This window comes from Dendrobates tinctorius, unplaced genomic scaffold, assembly GCF_039654945.1.
Source record: "Dendrobates tinctorius isolate UK_male_01 unplaced genomic scaffold, ASM3965494v1 ptg000163l, whole genome shotgun sequence".
Lineage (NCBI taxonomy): Eukaryota > Metazoa > Chordata > Amphibia > Anura > Dendrobatidae > Dendrobates > Dendrobates tinctorius.
Window position 1 is genome coordinate 9,926,650 of NW_027361830.1, and position 22,944 is coordinate 9,949,593.

A 22,944-nucleotide genomic window follows, 5' to 3' on the forward strand; every position below is an offset into this window, starting at 1 on the left:
GAAGCAGCCAAAGCAAGATCCTCCTTTGCCGAACGAGAAATGCATTTAAAGCTGAGACAGGCAGAGCAAGATGCAGAAACCGCACATCTGCAGGCAGTGAGAGAGACGGAAACCGCACGTCTGCAGGCAGAGATCAAGGCCGAAACCGCACGTCTGCAAGCTGAAACCGCACATTTGCAGACAGAGAGAGAAGTGGAAACTGCATGTTTGCAAACAGAGCTAGAAAAACTTGTGGCAGACAAAGAGATAGCAGCTGCAATAGCTAAAGCAGAGTATCTGGAAGCTATGAAAGATCCTGATTATGAGAGACGCAGCAACATTCTCGGACCAGATCTAAAGCAGCAAGATCCAGCGCAGCGTGTCGCAGAGTATGTCCGTCAACATGCCAGTGTGGATGACAGCCCTGAAGCATCATATCAATCAGCCTATGCCGATTACCAACAATCCAATCCCAAACTTCACTACCATAGTTGAGGAGACGTCCAGCACAGAGATGTCGACCACCGCTACCGTTCCACTGAGAAGAAGGTACAGCTCCCATCCCGCCTTAAAGAGACACCTTCTTCACCGACAAAGTACCACACAGACTATCTGTGCTTGGAAATTGCCAGATCGGACAAAAAAGGAACCCTGAAAGTGACTTTGGCAAAGCATCGCAATGGCAGCTGTCGAAGTGGAGGACTACAGCATCAAAAGAGACTGCCAGGGTGAGCTATGCCGAGCCTGCCCCTGGGGGAGCGGTGTACATCCAGTGACAGCCACCCGTTCCCCCTGAACGCTGACAAATGGGTGGAGGGGTTGGCCCATGCCCCACCCAAGAACGGGAGTGACCCTGGTGAAAAGGCTGGGTGCGGCTGCTTGGCACCATTAAGCTTCTTGACATCGGACACGATGCGATGCTGCAGCTGCCATGGTCTCGAACGTGTAGAGTGGAGATGGCATCAGGAGGTCGAGGCCCACCGTGTCACCTGCACCTGGGAGTCACTGCCGGTGTATCGGACACTCACTCTGGAGGAAGACCGACCTGGAACTCCACTGCAGCTGCCAACTCTCCCAGCGGAACCATCGGGCTTGGAGGCTGGTCCTGCCGGATGGTGGGATGAAGTGCAGCGGTGCGCTCCAGATGATGGGATTAGGAGCAATGGAGGGGCAACGGAGACCAGCGACACCTCAGGCCCTCCAGTTGCACGGATGCACCGGCTCCTGGAGGAGCCGCGGGATGGCCTGTTGGGAGCCGTGGTGCCGGGAAAGGTGAGCGTTCCCCCGGCCCAGCTGGAGGCACCGCAAGCAGTTCCCACCCCCGTGCCCCGTACATGAGACAGGCCCGGGCAGCTCGTGTACACAAATGTCGAAAAGGGCTACGGTTTTATCAGAGAGGAGACTGGCCACAAGGTGTACCTGAACGTGGCCTCCATTAAGCATGGGCGGGCCCTGCAGATGGGAGATCGGGTATCCTTTTATAAGAATGCTGCCCCCGCGGCTACTATGCCGTGGCAGTTATTGTGTACCCCGAAAGACATGACCCACCGTAAGGGGGAGGAGGACTCCTGAGCCCCGGGCACAAGGGACACTCATGGCCAAAGGACCACTAGACATCCCGGAGACTCCACAACTGTGGGGTTCCTTGCTACTGGTGGAACATCAGCCATCAGGAGACGGCCCGGAGCACTGCTGAATATGGACTACCGGGACTGCTGTGCGCTGTTGAGCAGCATGGGGACTGTTCCGCGTCCCCTCGGGGTAAGAGACCCCATCTCCTGATATGGCGGGGATGTGTGGGGGTGCTTCCCACAAAGGATGGGGATGCACCACTGTTTAAAAATGTTTTTTTGATAAATGTTTGAAATGTTTACATCATGAAGAGTTTAATAATGATGTATGGTTTAAAAAAAAAATGTTTAAATAGTTAGTAAAGGAGTAAATGGTGTCTGTATTCAAAATGAAGATGTTCAACAGGTCCCGGGTACTAAATTGGAGAAAAAATGCTTGCCATGACTGATCATAACTGAAGGTACAAGATGGTTTATAGAATTGAATCAGACAGTGGTCCATAGATCAGGTCCTAAGTAGCACAAACACCCCAAAATGAAAGAGGGGAGCACACGGTGATCTGGTAGGCCAGAGCCTCGGTCATTCTGCCCCAAATCTGAAAACGGTCTGAAAGTGAGAAAACTGGGGGAGAGCACCCATTGAGAAATCCGGGTGGTCCCACCCCAACAGAAGGGAATTGTCATAGAGGCGTACGCACCGGCGAGTAGCCGTAAGCTACTCGGAGCATGATTGCTCCCGGCTCTCTTCAGCATCCCGCGTAGAGCCAGAAGGCTCCGGGCTCTGCTCAACAGTCGGTCACATGGACAAAAGAAAGTGGGGAAGTTCAAGAACAGAAAATGAAGGGAACGAGATTGTCAGGGATGACAATGGTAAAAGGAAGGGGGTATGTAGGGAAGTGGACTGACCTATGGACCTGTCTGAAGCAGGAAAGTGAATGTAAGACGTGCAGTAAATACTGTATACTTGACGTGAACTGGTGTATACACGTGGGGAGACAGCTAGAAATAGTGAAAGATGGTGAAGTACTGGGTTTTGGCCACTAGGGGAAGACAAAGAATAGCAGGAGAAGTAGACGGTACAGTACTAAGGTTTGGCCACTAGAGGGAGATAGAAGGAAACCGGGAAAGGACTTAACAGCAGCTAATGCTAGAGAAACAGCAAAGTCATGGTGGGTGGAGTTACGGGGGGCTAGAGAGGGGAATTCCCAGAGAGGGGAATAACAAGGGGGAGAGAGAGCACCAGGGAAGCCAGTCCAGGAGGAGGAGTTCAGCAGTTTAAGGGGACTGAAGGAGGAAGAGACTGAAAGGGGAAGAGCTCCAGAAGGGACTGGAAGGAGACACAGTCAGGGCTTTGGGTACCGGAACCACATCTTTCCGCAAACCCAGCGATCCATAGCCTCCTTCGCTAACTCTAGGCATCGAGCAGCATTTATATTACTCTGCCTGACCAGCTGTTTGGCGTGGAGACATTGTAAATGCATCTCTTTCAGGACAGCTACCTGGCATGCTGTATCTTCCCTGGCTGATATTATCACCAACTGCCGAGTCTCAGGTGCCCAGTGCACCTTACTTGCCTTGACCGCCACTTTGAAAGCCTCATGCACACCTTCCTCAGCACAGGCTTCATGCATGTCTTCGGGTACCTCGACTACAAATTTGAAGGTCGTGGTCTTTCTCTCTTCCTGGACAGAAGACTCTGGCTTTACCACGGACACTTCCCTCACTACCGTTGACCCTACCGGGTGACTGTCTTCTTCAGTTCTTAACTCACAAACTTCCTGAGATTTTATCTCCTCATGACCCTTTCCCAAAATGGATACTGGCAGTTCCATCTTGTTATCACTCGTGCTCACCCGCGGTAAGTCTTCGTCCAACTTCCTCTCCTGCCGAAGATCTTTTACAGTTTCTTTGAGTTATTCCATCTCTTCCCTAAGGGTCTTGTTCACACTTTGCCAGGTGGACAGGTGACCTCTGAGCTCCAAGACTTCTTTCTCGAGCTCCTCGACCCTGTGCTCGGCCGTTTGTCTCAGGACTCTTTCTCGTTTGACATGTTCTTCTACCTCTTCTCTGAGGGCCTTATTCAGTCCTTGCCAGGTTACCATGTGACCTTTGAGCTTAGAGACTTTTTTTCTAGCTCCTCTAGTCTGTGCTCCCTGTCTCTCTCAGAGCCACAGTCACCCCCAGAGTCTGAGTCACCCTGACCTGCCGAGCAATCGCTCCAGTTACCCATTAACCGTGCTAACACTCCAGCCATTTTATCCACCAGGTCAATGTCAGTCCTGTCACAAGATGTCAGGTCCATCCGTTGGGCAGATGTACCCCTTTTCTTGGTCACTTCTACCTCGGACCTCTCCACGTCAGGAGCCATCACCGTCTTAGTATCGGTTAGCCCAACAGTAGGAACGTCCCCACCCTCCTGGCATACATCAAACCTGACAAAGTCCCGGCCCCACTCCAAGGCATACACTAAGTCTGATGGTATACTGCCACCTTGGCACTCACTGCCTCCGAACCCCTCAAACATTACTCTGTCTACCGCACAGTTCACCGTGACCCCATGTTTACAGCGAACCTGGACCATTTTCTCGGTCAGACAGAAAGTGAGAAGAGTTCCTAGTTCTACCAGAGTCACCTGACTCTTTGAGTCCAACCGTCCCGAGATTCCTTCCCGGTGCAGCATCACGTTACACACTTGCGGCCAGTCATCATCTGGAAAGAATATTCCACATTCTGGAAACAACATACATGAACACTGCAGTTCTTCTTTTGCCACACCAGCCTCTTTCTGGACCACCCCGATTTGGGTCACCGCCCCCCCTCTGGGACTCCACCCCCTTTTGGTCTACCACCCCGATTTGGGTAACCGCCCCCTCTGAGACTCCACCTCTTTTTGGGTTACCACCCCAATTTGGGACTCCACCCCCTTTGGGCTACCACCCCGATTTGGGCCATGCCCCCTTTCGGGATTTCCCTATGTCCGTTATACCGGTCTTCTCAAATCAGAGTTCACACCACACAGTTTATGTCTGTTACGATACCGCACAAGTCCTTGTTGGCACCACCACAGCTCCTGCTGTCACCGATCACTGACACCACCGGCTGCTGTTCACACACAGCTGCTGGTGTCCTCTTCGTAACCCCGCCGAGTTACAGGAAGCCGCTTGTCCCCTTCGTAACCCCGCCGAGTTACAGCAAGCCGCTTGTCACCTTCTTGACTCCCTCTGAGCCACCGCAGGCTGAGTTGAGAAAAGAAAAAAAACACACCACACAAAACTCACGTGTCCTGTCTGTGTGACATTCAGGACGTTCCATCTCCGCCTGAGACTGTCCAACACACAGGGCGCACTGGGTGCGATCCAGGGAGCGACCCTCCTCCCAGGATCTCCCCACACACCAGCCTTACCAGGTCCAGGGGCTCGGTGGGTGCTCTTCAGGACATCCATCTCCGCCTGAGACTGCCCAACACTAGCGCCTCACCAGGTCCAAGGTCATATCACGTGCTCCCGGGATCTGATTCTTTCTCCTAGAATCTCCCACCACTGACCCTCCAGGACCTTTCCTCACTGAACCCTCCAGGTACACAATCTTACTCACTGACCCAGGTCAGTACCACACGAACACCTGTCCGCTACCTGTGTCGGTCACACAGGTCCTCGGGTACCTCTTCTCCGCAGAGGCACCCTAGCAATCACCAGTCTCTTTCTCCTGGGGAAGCGGCCGCAGTAGGCTCACCGATCCGGACAGTGCCTTACTCACTAGGCCGCCCCTCGGTTCCAGAACCACAGCCGGGCAGTGGCTTCCCCAAATGCAGGCCGTCACAGGCTCTGCTCACCCACGTGGCCAGTCAGCATATTACACGGCTTTCTTGACCGTCAGCCCTCCTGGCTCAGTGTTGCCCTTAGCAACCAAATTTTTGCAGTCCTCTTCCGTTGCTCTCAGCAACAAGGCTACAAAATTGCCCTTTGCTATCTCCACCAATTGTGAGGTAGCGCTGTCATTCACCTAGGGGATCACTCACTTGGCAGTCAAATTATCACGTCTGGCACGGGTTTTCCACAAAATCATACCTCCATGTGGTTTATTAGGCATCATAAACCCACCAGCAATGTAAAGTTCATATCAAACGGCATAGCGTCCATGACAGAGCTCCACTCTGATTATCCTGTACTCACACAGGTTATGCAATGTCCATTGCGCAGGCTTTCTAGCCTCACAGTTCTCACCCCATCAGGGTTTTACCTCATGGCTGCTTCTCTGCTCCACCAGTTGCGAGTTCTCCTTCCGTTCTCCCTCTGGTGGTGACAGGAGGTAGTGAGGTTGGTTTAAGTGGTAGTGATCTGCCACCTGATGAGGAGGATAACGATTGGATCTCTGGAGTATCAGACTGGATATAAGACAGCCGACGCCCTATCCTGGTGCTGGTGATTCAGTCTGCTTCTCAGGTCTTGGACTTCAGCTCTCTTCCAGTCTTCTCAAGTTAAGTTTGTTTTTTGCTAATATTCACACTTGCGCTTGTTGGTCAATTCAGTTTCTTGCGTGGTCAGCTTGCCCCTGCTGGGGCTATGCTAAACTTCCACTCCTATTTATATGTATTTGCCAATTTGCCTTTTTGTCCCTTATTAGATTGGCCTTTTTTTGCTCTGTTTCAGAATATTTCAGAGTGCTGATATAGTGGGAGAAGTCTAGTGACTTCAGGGTTAATTTTGCTATCAGACGTGTTGGACATTATTTTGGTAGGGTTTTTTGGCAGATTGCAGACAGTGGCTTTCCTTTCCTGTCCTTTCTAGTTAGTCGGGCCCCATCGTTTGCTCAGCCTATTTTCCTGCCTTTGTTTGTGTTTTCATCTTGCTTCACCGTCAATACATGTGGGGGGGCTGTCTTTCCTTTGGGGTCTGCTCTGGGGCAGTTAGTTTTCCTCCTTTCCTGCTTTAGGCTTATGTAGCTCTCTGGTTGTGACGAGGTGTCTAGGACCATCGTAGGAACTCTTCACGACTGCTGCTAGTTGTGTGGTTAATTTCAGGGACTTGCAATCTGCATAGTTACTAACCTCTCTGGTTTTTTGAGACTTAGCTTGTTGTTTTTTTTCCTCCTCGGTGACCCGTTCATAACACTTCTCCTTGCTGCAGACGTCCATTCCCTCCTCTGGGAACTCTCAGACACATGCAGCCATTACACACAGGCACTTCAGGGAGGCAGACACATCTCCCAGCGAGACCTTCCAAATGGACCAACCGGGTCCCTGCATTCACCCATGTGACCTATCCTGGCCACCTTATATGGTCCGTAGCCACACCCACCGGGTCACATGGCTATGACCTCATCACAGGTCCTTGAACCCTTCACAAACATTTTGCAATAGTGTTCTTAAACACACCCCCTGGGTGGGTTTGTAGGTAACTGGGTCTGCCTGTCTCCCCAGCTACCTGGAGACTTCTCCCTGACACATTGACACAACACGTCAGCAGTATCACTGCTGATCAGCACACACCTCAGTCTCCATCTCAAGGCCACCCACCCTGAGATACATAATGGTCATTTATGACTCTGCCATTCATCCTCTCTCCTAGGACATCCACACAGCGCCCCCTAGCGGACACAGTGGTCACTACACCACATAGTTTAAATACTATTGTAAATTATAAACAATTACATAAACTGCACTATACAATTTGGTCTTCATTCAGTGGCAACTCTTTTTTGCTTGTCTCTTGTACTCTTGTGTTGGATCAGCTCTTACAATTGTCCAACAATAATCTGCAAGCATTGATGGATTCTATTTTTCTTGATAACTTTTCTCCATAACCACAATATCATGCTGAAATCTCTCACTGTGCTTTTCGCTCACTGCTCTGCATTTGGTGGAAAAAAGTCTAGATGCGAATGTAAGAAATTAATCTTTAAGGACATGTAACAGCCAAGATCCTTATATGTTTTGAGATTTTCCACCAACCCTTCATAGTTATCTGCTCTTGAGTTTCCCAAAAAATTAGTTAATGAAATGCAAATTATACCCATTCAGCCTTTTCCTTGTCCTGCAACAAAGGGAGAAATTCCTCATCTTGAAGAAGCTTACATATCTGAAGTCCAATAAAGATACCTTCCTTTATTATTGCTTCACTCAAACCTTGAAAATTTATCAATGAGATACTTGAATACTTTTGCATTTTTATCCATTGCCTTTACGAAGTACTTCATGCAGCAAGATGGCTTTTAGGCTTATTTTGGACGAATCAATGAAGAGACTCCACTTCTCTGGATTATGACTTAACTTCAGAGCTTCCATTGAACTGTTAATATTGTTGTATGCCACAAGTTCACCCTCCTTGAAGAAGTATTAGACAAGTTCTTTATCATGAAATCTGAACATCACCCGTTAGGAGAATCCACTGCTTACTCTTGGGCAGATCCAAATCTCTAACAAGATTGTTCAGCTGACTTTGTGTTATAAAGTTTGTTTCAGTTAATGTTGCAGACAGAAAGTCTGGGTCGTGAGAGGAAAATTGTGACACTAAAGGCCCCGTTACACATTACGATGTCACAGCGATCCCACCAATGATCCGACATGGATGGGATCGCTGGGACATCATTAGGCTAATCGCTGGTGAGCTGTCACATAGACAGTCCCTCCAGCGATCAGGACCAGCGAGCAAGCTGGTTTCCGATGTGAACAGCGGGTATATAAGAGCCGCACGGCTCTTGGTTACCCGCTGTTTAACTTGGAAACAGGCGGGTAACCAAGAGCCGTATGGCTCTTAGATACCCGCTGTTTACATTGGAAACCAGCGTCCAGCGTCGCTGATTGCTGGTCTCTCACTGCCACACGCAGCGATGCGCGCTGGCCAGCGGGAGACCAACGATCAAAAAACAGCCCAGGACGTTCGAGCGCGATCAGTGATACCCCACATGGGGGCGGTCGCTGATCCATGTCACACAGCGATCTCGCTGGTGAGATCGCTGTGGCGTCATAAAATCAGTGATCTCGCTGGCGATATCGCTGTGTGTGACTGGCCTTTAGTCACTTCTCATGGCCAAGCTGTGAGACGGGGATCGTAAAGGAGTTTGAAGTCACAAGCCAGGAGGGCATGTAATAAACAGAAGAAAGAGACATATGCATAGTCAGGTAACATTCTAATGTCAGAATACAAGGAAGATAGCGAATCAGAGCAAAAAAGGATTAAACAGACGGATAGAGATCCCAGGTCAATCAACAAAAGATCTACAAACAGAATGCAAGGCACAGAGAGACAAAACATACAGTGCTGTGCAAATTAATTGGGACAAAGCATTTTTTTAAGTAAAATCGTAAGTTGGTTACCAGTCAGTGATTCAAACCAGTTTTAACTGCTTTGAACTGGTGTGAGTGCCTGTTCAAAGCAGTTAAAACTGGTTTGAATCACTGACTGGTAACCAACTTACAATTTTACTTAAAAAAATGCTTTGTCCCAATTAATTTGCACAGCACTGTACAATAGCTGATTGAAAGTCTGGCAGAAATTTGGGAGTAACAGCCCAATTAAGTAGCCTTGAGAAAAAAGGTCTACCTTGCTTGCGAAAATAGCCCCGTTGGTAGAATACAGAAAAAAACACCACCTGACAAGAAATAAAAGTGAATGGTTTTGACATTCAGTCTCTAAAACACAAATTTCTTGTATGATTAATTTTATGGCCAAGCCCAAGACTAAAGTGAAGAAATATAGGCAAACATATTAATGCCTGAAAACTATATGCCCTCAGCATCAGAGGCGTGAGTCTACAGGGTGGGCCATTTATATGGATACACCTAGATAAAATGGGATTGGTTGGTGATATCAACTTCCTGTTTGTGGCACATTCTTATATGGGAGGAGGGAAACTTTTCAAGATGGGTGGTGACCATGGTGGCCATTTTGAAGTTGGCCATTTTGGATCCAACATTATTATTTTCAGTGGGAAGAGGGTCATATGACACATCAATCTTATTGAGAATTTCACAAGAAAAACAATAGTGTGCTTGGTTTTAACGTAACTTTATTCTTTCATGAGTTATTTACAAGTTTATAAACCTGATAGAAACTTGCGCTAATTAAATGTGTCTTGGTTAAATAAAGATATCCTATGAAGAAATCTATTACCTTTACTGAAGCTAAAAACTGGCGAGGCAGGGAAAAAGGTCTTCAGAATGCAGGGTGGATTTCCAGGTCCTTTCCCAATAATACTCCCCGACACAGGTATATAAAAACTTACTGGAGCTAAAGGGTGCTACCTCCTAGCATGCCGCCGTCCCGGCCAGTGACTGGCGCGCAGCTGGAGGTGTATATCGGCAGGCTGTAAGAGTACCAGCCGCCGCTTGCAAAAGCAGGCCTGCAAGGTCCAAAAAAGCTGAAGGACCTTGCGTGACGTCACAGTCACATGATAGATCACGTGACAGGCAAGAAAGCCCTATGGGGCGCTGATGGGGCCAGAAAGCAATGGCAAACCTACGCGTTGCGGAATTCACTGATTCTTTCTTTACTTTATGGAGACAACTTGAGTGGTGTGTTGTCTTATTACTTGCTGCTTTGTGTTCTGTGGGTGTACGCTTGAGCGCCATTGGTATACACATATATTTATTGTATTTACAAGTTTATGACCACTTATAAAATGTGTTCAAAGTGCTGCCCATTGTGTTGGATTGTCAATGCAACCCTCTTCTTCCACTCTTGATACACTGATAGCAAAACTGCAGAAGAAATGCTAGCACATGCATTCAGTATCCATTGTTTCAGATGCTGCACATCTCGTATCTTCACAGCATAGACAACTGCCTTCAGATAACCCCAAAGATAAAAGTCTAAGGGGTCAGATCAGGAGACCTTGGTGCCAATTCAACTGGCCCATGACGAACAATTCACTTTCCAGGAAACTGTTCATGTAGGAATGTTGGGACCTGACACCCATAATTGATGGTATGGTGTGGTATATGGGGTACAAAGATTGTGGGGCCATTTTTCATCAATGGAAACCTTAATGACACTGGATATCTGAAATTGCTACATGATGATGTGTTGCCCTGTTTATGCACTGAATATGGCACATTCCCTGAGTTTTTCCAGCAAGATGGTGCACCACCACATTATGGGTGTCAGGTCCGAACATTCCTACAAGGAATCTGACCCCCTTAGACTAGCATTTCTTCTGCTACCTCCCATAGTCACTGCTGTTATTAGTCATGTACTTTCCAACTCCTGTCATCACCATGCCCCTTTTCCTGATCACTTCATCCAACGATTCGTCCACCATATTTTTACTAAAAACCTGCACCTTCCCAGCAGCAACTGTGTAGGAAACCATGTTACAGAATTAAGCTATCATTCTGAGTCACCATCAATTACCAGAATCGGTTTCATGCCCGTCAGAAGATCGGTGTAACAGATGCGCATGTGAGACTCGGCCTAAGAAATGCCCATCCAAAGTATGCTGCCAAACACGCACATGTCTGTATAAAGGGCAAAGTGCAAGATGTTCGTGAGATGCGGAATTAGAGAAAGCAGATCAGTGTTGGAGGAAAACCAAACAAATTGATGGATGCTCGTGAATAACTAACTTTAAAGAGGAGTGCACCGTCCGTAACTATAAACACACCCATGGCACAAGCTTCTTCATCTTCACCCATACATATTACCAATAATATCCAAATGTCCCAGTCAAAAATTATTTGTCCTAGTGTAACGAACGCTGTTAAAGGAATGCCACTAAACATACATAACCACGACCCTTGGAAACACCAGATTTCCTCTTTACAAGATATAAACGATGATGGTATTGATGATGACTTTGAAATTTACCACATTCACACCAAGAAGATGAAGATCACAGCTGCAAAAAATGTGCAAAAAAGGCCGTGAATGTCTGGAAAATCATTTTCTCTAGGGCAAAGTTTACCTTTTACTAAAGTGGTACCGAATGATGCATATACAGCTCTCATGTCTACTCAGCGTGAGATGCTTGAAGGATGATGTATTCTGATTTGTCCATGTCCACTTTTTGAAAGCGAGCAGAAAAGAAGGATGATATAGCGGGAAGACATGTGATTTTGTTCAGTAAGGAGGTGATGTCAGGTACAGATAGGTAGATCTGTGTGTCATCGGCGTAGTGATGATATTGCAAACCGTGCCATTACATCAGCTGTCCCAGGCCGAAGGTGTAGATGGACAACAGTAGGGGTCTTAGAACAGAGCCTTGGGGAACACTGAAAGACAGGTGTCGAGGTGAGGAGGTGGTGTGTTAAAGGGAGACAATGAATGTTCCCCTAACAGTCTTGTTGTTTATAAAGACTCTGCCGATAACCCCCAAAAGGCCATTTGCACCACCGGCCATGCCCGCATCAGCAGGGGTAGCAAAACTACCAGCCTTACCACCACCAGCATGATCAGGCACATGGCAGCAAAGCACCCGACTTTGTTGGTTGAACACCAGGCTCCATGAACAGTGTCTGCGGGTGATACCACTACTTCTTCCGCAGTTGTGCATGCAAGCCAATCCCCTCTCCATGGTGCATGCAAAGATGCCTCCTGCCCTGCCTCTGTAGTTGCACACAAACTCAACTAGCACCATTAACAATCACGTTCACGTACTTGTCCCAACGTAGCATTCAGTTGTCCGTACCCCAGCCCTTGGAACTCAAGCGGAAATACGCAGCCAGCACCACAGTACTAAATTCACAGATTTCTCATCTGCTTGCGCTCAAAATGTTGCATTTTAGGCTCGAGGGAGACGGAAGCTTTCCACAACCTGATGGCGGTGACTGTCACAAGGTACTCGGTCCCCACCCACCACTATTTCTCCCGGTCTGCTGTTATGACATCTCTGCTGTTGTGCCCGCTTTCTCTTAAGTTGTCCCCCTGCCTCTAGGTCACTGAGTCTGTCTGCTGTAGTTTGACGCAGCGTCGGCCCTTTGGGTGCGTAGTGCACTGCCCCCCTTGTGCTCACACGCTCACAGCTGGGGACTCACGCCTGCTTTGCATTTTTTTCCCTCAGCTTCTGGCCAGGTTCCCTGTCTAAACACGCCCCCTCTTCCTTTGTAATGGGGCCTGTCCATTTCCCTATTCCTTCCCCCAAGAAACAGGGGATGCAACCTTGACAGTCCCAGACCCAGCGCAGCACAGGTACCCACAGCCTGGTCATCCTGACTCCGTACATAGCTGGACAATCAGTACTTTAATGCAAACATCATAGAAGGCATATTCTTCCAATTTTCAGGAGAAAATTGTAAGTTACATCCAGAACAGTTTCACTTTGAAGGACTTTGTGGCTCATATCAATCCATAAGATGACACTAGTCTCATACTTAAAACTTTTGGTGGAAAATCATTTCCCCACTGATAGGTTGTGTATGTTCTGACTTATGTAACATAATTTGGGTGATAAATAATTATTCCTACCTATTTGCTTCACAATATATTCATTTTTTCTTCAAGGATTCGGAATATCTCTATATATAAAATTGAATGTGTGTGTGTGTGTGTGTGTGTGTGTATCACCAGCCAATCACGAAGCATCTTTCATTTCACCAGAGCTGTTCAAAAGAAGCTGAGCTGTGATTGGTTGCTATGAGCAACAGTTTTCCTTGCAACCAATCACTAAGCATCTCTCATTTCACCAGAGCTGGTTAAAAGAAGCTGAGCTGTGATTGGTTGCTATGAGCAAGTTTTCCCACTTGACAAGACCTCGGCAGACACTGACATGGTAGGAGAAATCTAGCATCCCCGGGAACATAAGCTCCCAGCCATTGTCTGCCCCCCAGAAAGCAGCAGAGAGCACGACAGAAATTAATCCCCCTCCCATGCCTATATACCCATAACACATCCTCCATCCCATAGGCATATGTTCCCTCTTAAAGGGATCATTGGTATGGAAGTCAGGGCAAATCCATCCAGTGCTTTGGTACTGACCCCAGGCCTCTCTTAAAGGGAACCACGGTAAGGAAGTCAGGGCAATTGCCTTCAAATGCTCTGGTACTGACCGCAGGCTCTCTTAAAGGGATCTCATGTAACGAAGTTAGGGCAAATCCCTCAGCGCTCTGATTCTGACCCCAGGGTTCTATTAAAGGGATCATTGGTATGCAAGTTAGGGCAAATCCACTCAGCGCTCTGGTTCTGATCCCAGGCTTTCTTAAAGGGATCCCCAGTATGGAAATGAGGGCAAATCCACTCTGCTCTTTGATACCGACCCCAGGCCCCTCTTAAAGGGATCTCCAGGATGTAAGTTAGGGTAAATCCCTCAGCACTCTGATTCTCACCCCAGGCTTCTGTTAAAGGGATCATTCGCATGGAAGTCAGGGCAAATCCACTCAGCGCTCTGGTTCTGATGCCAGGCTGACGGGATGATGTGGGATATTAGGGGTAGTAGTCTGGTGGCTCTGATGGGATGATGTGGGATATTAGGGGGAGTAGTCCGGTGGCTTTGGCTGACGGGATGATGTGGGATATTAGGGGTAGTAGGCCGGTGGCTGTGACGGGATGATGTGGGATATTAGTGGTAGCTGTCTGGTGGCTCTGGCTAACGGGATGATGTGGGATATTAGGGGTAGAAGTCCGGCGGCTGTGACGGGATGATGTGGGATATTAGTGGTAATTGTCCGGTGGCTCTGGCTGATGGGATGATGTGGAATATAAGGGGTAGTAGTCCGGTGGCTCTGGCTGATGGGACGATGTGGGATATTAGGGAAAGTAGTCCGGTAGCTCTGGCTGACGTGATGATGTGGGATATTAGGGGTAGTAGTCCGCCGGCTGTGACGGGATGATGTGGGATATTAGTGGTAGTTGTCCAGTGGCTATGGCTGACGAGATGATGTGGGATATTAGGGGTAGTAGTCCGGTGGCTGTGACGGGATGATGTGGGATATTATAGTGAATGTGGCTATGCGGAATGGGCAGGGATAAACACTCAGCTTTATATATATAGATATAATCATTATAATTTGTTATAACAAACCATAGTTAGTTACTGTGCCTGGGCAACGCCGGGCTCTTCAGCTAGTAATGTTTTAAAAGTGAAAGCAAGTTGGTGAAGTGTGTTTTACCTCAAATGTGAAACTAATTGTCATCTTTACTATTTCTCCATTCCGTGTGCGGCTAAACCACCTCATTGATCTTATTGAGTTTCTTTGGCATGAAAACAACAGCTCCATCAATACCACGTGCTTTTCCTATTAATTCATCATGCTGGTAAAGTAGAGGTGCGATTAGGGATCTAGATAACATCTGTGCACTGTAGTCAAAATGACACTGAGCCAAGACCCACTGGGGTCTAGCTCCCAATTTGACATAGTTTGTGCACAGCTGAACAGAGTTGTCATAAAAACAAGATTTTGATTCAATAACATGTTGGATGAATTGTCTAGTAAAAACACCGATATACAGTAGTATTATTTTATTATTAATTTATATAGCGCCATTAATTCCATGGTGCTGTACATGAGTAGGGGTTACATACAAAATAATAGATATCGCTTACAGTGAACAAAATTAGACAGACTGGTACAGAGGGGAGAGGACCTTGTCCTTGCGGACTTACATTCTACAGGATAATGGGGAAGTAACAGAAGGTTGGGGGTGCGGCACCTCGGGTGGTGGAGAGGCTGCAGCTCGGGTCATGGTGTACAAGTCACATCGACGACCACCACGCTCTCCAATTGACATCTCTTGAAATGCAGCCGAAATGTCAAAATCTCTAGATTCTCTTATAGAAAATGCAGGGGCTCCTTTTTGACGACATCGTCCAACCAGTTCAGTATTAGTAGGTGATTGCTTGTCAGAATCCATCCCAGGAACCCCAGGTTTCAGTAGTTGCGAGTCCTGGCCCCATGCTCTTCCACGTGCTCTTGCTCTGGCTCTCCCAGTCATGATTTAATCTAGAAGATTTTGCCTTCATAATCCAGAGACAGAGTACAACACTGCCCAAGCGTTCACCTTCTGCTCCTCAGACTTTCTATCTGTGCAGTGACTGCCTCTAGGCAGAAGTTGATGATGGTGGTAGTAGTTGGAGCATTTAAGACAGTCATGAAGCAGCCATAAAAACTTGAAACAGAAGTATTTTTACCAAGATACCACACTGTTCATTATGTGGCCTGTATTTTTACCCCAAAATAGTGTAGAGAACTAGGGTAACAGACAGCAAATATAGTGGACTGTAGTACTAAATTGCCACAAGTTGTAGGCCACAAATACATCAGACGTCTGATAGCGATACCAGACTGTTCAATATGTGGCCTGTATTTTTTTATTTTTAAAAAAGTCCTGGCAACTTCCATCATGTTGGTGTTACGGGGAACAGTTGCCCGCCTTCTGACTGCAAACACCACCCAGCTTCTTCCTGCCTGTAGGGGTACTACGCCTCCCTTCCCCTGTGTGCTGCTGTTCTCGCTCTGCATGTCCTCCTGCCAGGTTGGGTCAGTTACTATATCATCCACCATGTCATCTTCCACTTCCGCACTCTGGTCTTCCTCCTGACTTTCCGGCAAATGTGTCTCATCATCGTCTACCTCTTGGGACCGTGGCTGCTGAAATATTTGGGTATCACTACATGGAATCTCATCTTGCCCCGCTTCAAGTGGACTGGGCGAGAGGCCTGAATCTATAAATGGAAAAGTGAACAGCTCTTCGGAGTGTACGAGTGTGGTATCAGTTGTCTCAAGGCACTCAGCATGGTGGGAGGACGGTGAATCAGGGTGAGGAATACGCGGTCCAGATTCACGGCTACTCAGACTTTTCCGCGTGTAAGACAGGGTGCTGGTGGTGGTGGCCATGTACTGGAAGTACTATCCGCTATCCAACCAACAACCTTTTCACACTGCTCTGGCTTCAATAGTGTTGTCTTGCTGCGGTCCCCTAGGACTTCGGCCACTAAGGTCCAGCGAGAACATGTGGGTGTTTTCTGTGGCCCAATTTCAGCTTGCCCACGGCCTCTGCCTCAGCATGCACCATCACCATATCGTCCACTTCCCTGTCACTTGCCACGCGCCTTGACCTTCCACATCCAAATCCGCAAATGGCCCATATACTTACACAGGGGCCCTTCTTTGTTTTGTCAGCCACTGGCAGAGGTGCATCTTGGCTTTTTGGCTCTTGAGGCAAGAATTCAGTTTTGCACCGCCCATCCCAAGCACATATGCAATTTGCACACTTGTAGTGATGAGCGAGTATACTCGTTGCTCTGGTTTTCCCGCTCATGCTCGGGTGTCCTCCGAGTATTTTGGCGTACTCAGATATTTAGATTTCGTCGCCTCAGCTGCAAGATTTGCGGCTGCTGGCTAGCCTGAATACATGTGGAGATTCCCTAACAAACAGGCATTCCTCACATGTATTCAGCCTGTCCAGCAGACGCAAATCATGCAGCTGCGTCGACACAAACTAAATCTCCGAGCACGCCAAAATACTCAGAGGACACCCGAGCATGCTCGAAAAAACCCGAGCAACGAGCATACTCGCTCATCACTACACACTTGCAATCTCTTGCCAACTACCTGCTCTTCCGAATTCTCTCAATGTTCAGTGACAAACTGAGAGAAGCAGGAAGAAAAGCTAGTTGTCACATGACTGTAAGTGTGAAAATTGCATATGAGTGCAGTGGCCATGTGATGACTGATGGAACCTGCAAGCAGAGCTGAATCATGACAGTCAGTATATTACAAGCTGTCAGGATTGACATGCTACAGGACTTCATTTTATAATTTAAGGGCTTATCCAGCTTTGAGATGAAAGGCTGCAGTCACTCTAGGTGACTGTAGGCTTCTGTGATTTGTATTCTTCTGGCCACATTCTGTCTAGACATGTATGGGCTTGCTCAATTTATTTTCATTGAACGAGGCCACGCATGTCTTGTCAGCGCGTGACCACTTGTATGTAAATCGACAGCACCAGAAAATCCTGACAGAGTGTAGTGTGCACTGTGAGAATTCAGAAGTCTGCAGTCACATAGAATGACTGCAGACTCATCACAAACTTAGACAACCCCTTTAATGCTCCTAGCATAAATAAAAATATGAGAATTAGTCATTATCACAAAAAAGTACATCCAGATACCTCATAGATGATGTTGTCTCTGATTGGAGTCATTCTCTTTCTGTTCTTCATTCTTTCCAGATGGTTTGATGACTTTTCACAGACACAGCTTGTCTCTGCAGACTGCCATTTTCTCCGGTCTTTTGCAGCACATCCCTACATGGTGCCCTTAAAAATAGCAGTGTTATAATGCACCTGGATAAAAATATCTGCCCCACACTGAGAGCCTGAATAAATAATTGCTCCTTACTTTATTCCCTGCACAAAGTATGACCCGCACATTGTCCCACTTATGGTACATGCCCTCCACACTACCCTCTTCTTTCCATATTAGGCACCCTGTTCACAATGTCCTGTGACACAGGGTCCTCATTTTAGGGCCCAGTTTTTATACTGTGCCATTCATCACACGTCACCTCCTTGGCTTACTGTCCCCTCCTGACTGTGCCTCCATACTATCCCCCCAAACTGCTCAGTCTCTATTCTGTGCTTACTCACACTTTTCTTTCCCCATACTGTCTCCTCACACTATTCCCTTCAATAGTCTCCTCACATGTTTCTTCCTCCCTCCTCATACTGTTCCCTCTCACATCCCCAATTTTGATACAGATTTATACAGAAAAGCTTTTGTTCCTCACTTAAATGTAATTGCTCTTTTTTCAGGCTCCACATAGAAACCTATAGAGAAAAAAAGCAATAATACCACACAGTTCCGCAGCGTCTTTAGATGCACAGTGGGTAGAGTTTAATAAAATCACGCACACTTTGCTTGGACTATTAAATGCAGAATAATTTCCATACAAAAAAGCAGCAGAAATGAATGTAGCATTAACGCTACATATGAAAAGCCTAAGGCTAAGTTCACACGTACCGGAACTCTCGCGGAAATTACCGCGAGAATTCCAGAATTCCATTCTGTGGGAAAATCGCAATTTAAATTCCCGCGATTTTCCCTTGGAAAAACTAGCATTTTGCAAGCGTAATTAGCTTGCAAAATGCTAGCGTTTTCCAAGCGATCTGTAGCATCGCCTGGAGAACTGATTAACAGGTTGGTCACACTCATCAAACATAGTGTTTGACAAGTGTGACCAACTTTTTACTGCTGAGGCCGCCTATGCAGCATCAGTAGTAAAAGATAAAATGTAAAAAAAAATAAAAAATGGTGTTATTCTTACCTTCCGACGTCCCGCGCAGCCGTTCCCAGTAATCCTTTGCAAAAATGTCCGTGATGACGTACGTTCTCGCGGGATCGCAACATCTCGTGGTAATTCGCGATGACGTCGCGCGAATGACCGCGAGACTTCGCGATCCCACGAGAACGGACGCCATCGCGGGCATTTTCACAAAGGATTACTGGGAACGAGAGCGTGGAGAGAGGCGGGAAGGCTGCGCGGGACGTCGGAAGGTAAGAATAACAATATTTTTTACTTTAAATTCTATTTTTTACAGGGATGTGGTACCTAAAGCCCGGAGGACAGTCTCCTCTCCTCCGGACCGTGGGTACCATCCGCAAATGTTCTGCTTACTTTCCGCATGGTGTGCACAGCCACATGCGGGAAGTAAGCGGAACAATGCATTCCTATGGGTGCGGGATCGCCGCGATTCCGCAAAATTAATGAGCATGCTGCGGTTTTTACCGCAAAGCGATTCCGCAGCGGTAAAAACCGCAGCATTAGCACAGCATTGCGGAATCCCATAGGAATGCATGGGATGCTTATTTTTCGCATTTTCGTGGCAAAATCGCGCGGTTAAAACCTCTGCGGAAACGCGAAAAAAATGCAACGTGTGAACTCAACCTAAATGTCCAAGCAAAGAGTGATTTCATGAAAACTCCACCCATTGTACATCTAAAGGCACTCTTTTTTGCATTTTTTCTCTATAATCCTTTATATGAAGCCTGAAAAAATGAATGTAAAAAAGTGTAGAATAGAGATGAGCGACTTTACCTTTTGTAGGGTTGAGTCGGGTTTCATGAAACCCGACTTTCTCAAAAGTCGAGTCGAACGAAATCGACCGACTATAGTGAAAAGTCAGGGGTCCAACTGAAACACGAAACCCAATGCAAGTCAATGGGGAAGCAAAGTCGGCAGGGAGTGGAGGAAAGTAAATACACCTACAGTGCCCATTTCAATGCCAACGACATCAATTCTTATTACTTAAGCTTGTCAACCTTAATTTACTTTATAATAATAGTTACGCATTGAAAACTGGGGGTTATTTGGCTAAAGTTGTGGGGGGGTTGGGCAGGGCTGGCTCCAGGTTTTCGCGTGCCCCAGGCCAAAGAGTGTCAGTGCGCCCCTTTAACACATACCACAATTCATGATGCTCCGATACGGCAAAGAAATATAGGTTTAGTACAATGAAAAATACATAACTTCTTACATGACATGACTGATATATCTATTTTAAATTCTACAATAGCTCAAAAAATAGACAGTATATTACTCCATACAGTATTATGGCCACCACATGGTGTGCCATACAGAATAATGAGCCCCGTATATTTCTCCATACAGAATAATTGGTCCAATATAATGTTCCATACAGTATATGATGAGCTCCACATAATACTACAGTATATGATGGTCTCCATGGATGATGCTCCAGTGTGTTATGGGCCGAAATAATGCTCTATATATAATGGGCCCCATTTCTAATGCTCCAGTGTATAATGGGCCCCATAGATGCTGCTCCAGTGTCTGATGTCCCCCATTTGGAATGCTCCAGTATATGATGGGCCTCATGGATGATGCTCCAGTGTATGATGGGCCCAAATAATGCTCCATATATAATAAGTCCCATTTCTAATGCTCCAGTGTATAATGGGCCCGGTAAATGCTGCTCCAGTGTCTGATGTCCCCCATTTGGAATGCTCTAGTATATGATGGGCCTCATGGATGATGCTCCAGTGTATGATGGGCCCAAATAATGTTCCATATGTAATCTGCCCCATTTAGAATGCTCCAGTATATGATGGTCCCCATGGATGATGCTCCATTGTGTTATGGGCCCAAATAATGCTCCATAGATAATGGGCTCCATTTCTAATGCTCCAGTGTATAATGGGCCCCATAGATGCTGCTCCAGTGTCTGATCTGCCCCATTTAGAATGCTCCAGTATATGATGGGCCCCATGGATGATGCTCCAGTGTCTTATGGGCCTGAATAATGCTCCATATATAATGAGCCCCATTTCTAATGCTCCAGTGTATAATGGGCCCCGTAAATGCTGGTCCAGTGTCTGATGTCCCCCATTTGGAATGATCCAGTATATGATGGGCCTCATGGATGATGCTCCAGTGTATGATGGGCCCAAATAATGCTCCATATATAATGTGCCCCATTTAGAATGAACCCAGACATGGTATGTGAAAAGAGCTCCATGGAGTAATCTGAAGTGTGGTCTGCCGCATCCTTCACTTTTGGTGTGGGTGAAGGACCCAAGGAAAGGGGTTGCTCCTGACCAGAAGCCTGCACTGACGACTCAGTGCTTGCATTTTTTGAAACTTCAGAAGAGGAGGCGATAGAGCTGGAGGTTGTTTCAGCAATGTAAGGCAAAACCAGTTCCTGATGCTCCGGCTTTAAAAGCAGTCTACCTACTCCCAGAAAAGGGAGAATTACAGGCCTTCCGGAGCCTGACCATGACGCAAGCTCAACACCTCCTGCCTTAGCTGCTATTGTGCTCTTGGCACTACCAGCAGATGCACCACCACCACCATCAGTACCAGCTGGCCACCCACATCCACGGCCTCTTCCACTATACTTACTAATTTTTGTGAAAATGTACCCAAAATACCAGCAGATATATGGTACTGTATCAGAAGTGTACAGCTCTAGGGATAATTGTAAATCTCCGTATATATTTAATAAGTCATGCACAGATGCTCACAGGCTCAGTATGGATTACACAATAATATATAAAATTCGAAAAAGGGTACAGTGTTATGATGAGTCACCGAAGGAGGAAAAAACAAAATACCAGCTAAGTCCAGAAAAACCAGAGAGGTTGGCAGCTATCGGATTGCAGACCCCTGAACCTATCCACAACAACTAGCAGTAGCCGTGGGGGGTTCCTACGGTGCCCTAGACCCCTCGATCATAGCCGGAGAACTATATAGCCTAAAGACAGAAAGGGGAAAAACTAAACTGCCCCAGAGCAGACCCCAAAGCATTAGGCAGCCCCCAACATATAATGATGGTGAAGCAAGATGAAAACACTAACACAGATAGAAAGATAGGTTGAGCAAATGATGGGGCCCAAGCTAACTACATAGGACAGGATAGGAAAGCTGCTGTCTGCCATCCGCAAAACCCTATAAAATATGAGATTGCCTTGGCGTGGCGGGGTGGCTCAATATATTGATCAATATTTTGCTAAATGTCTCATTTTGAATGCAGTAAGATATGTGCATATGCACCTCATGTTATGCGTTCTGACCACTGGCAGTGCTGGCTTTTTTCTCTTTTTATTGCAAATTGGTTTTGTGGCTGACCACCACTGTTGCCGTGCACGCTGGGTCATGTTCGCCATCTTTTCTGTGTTTATTGTGATTGATCTAGGCTGCTGTGCACACTCACGGCAGCCCCGCCCTGCCCCAAGCTTTATTTATTTTTGCATCCATGTCTGAGCCTGCATTGCCCTTCATCTGTGTTTGCTGGACAGGCAGTGTGTGGAGGTCAAACCTGAGATGTCTGTGTTCAGACCTGGTTGGCCTTCATCTGCACCTGCTCCATCTGGCTGCACGGGAGTGATGCAGTCATGCTTCAGGTATGGATTGTATTTGATATGGTCTTGCTTTTAAAACATTTAGGAGGCCGCAATGGCACAGTGAATAAATACAAATGTAGAGTAGGACCCCCCATATGAGATTGCCTTGGCGTGGCGGGGTGGCTCAATATATTGATCAATATTTTGCTAAATGTCTCATTTTGAATGCAGTAAGATATGTGCATATGCACCTCATGTTATGCGTTCTGACCACTGGCAGTGCTGGCTTTTTTCTCTTTTTATATCAGCACTCAGGTATATTCTGAAGACAGAGCAAAAGATCAAAAGATCAGAGACAAAAATGGAATTCAGCTCACCCCCGGCCGGGAATGGCAGAAATCCCAAAAAACAAGGCAAAACAAAAACAAACTGAAGAGTACAAAGCAGAGCAGAAAAACTTAGCTTTCAGACTGGTCTCCAAGAATCCAGCAGGAAAATCACCAGCCAGGAAGAAGGGCGTCGGCAGCCTTATATCCAGTCCTCAATTCCAGCCACCCAGTCATCATCTAGCTGCCCAGGTGTCTGATAATCAGCCTCACTACCTTCCTTCACCAGAGGAAGGAGTTCATCAGACCTCAATAGTGAAGGGAAAAATGAACTCACAACA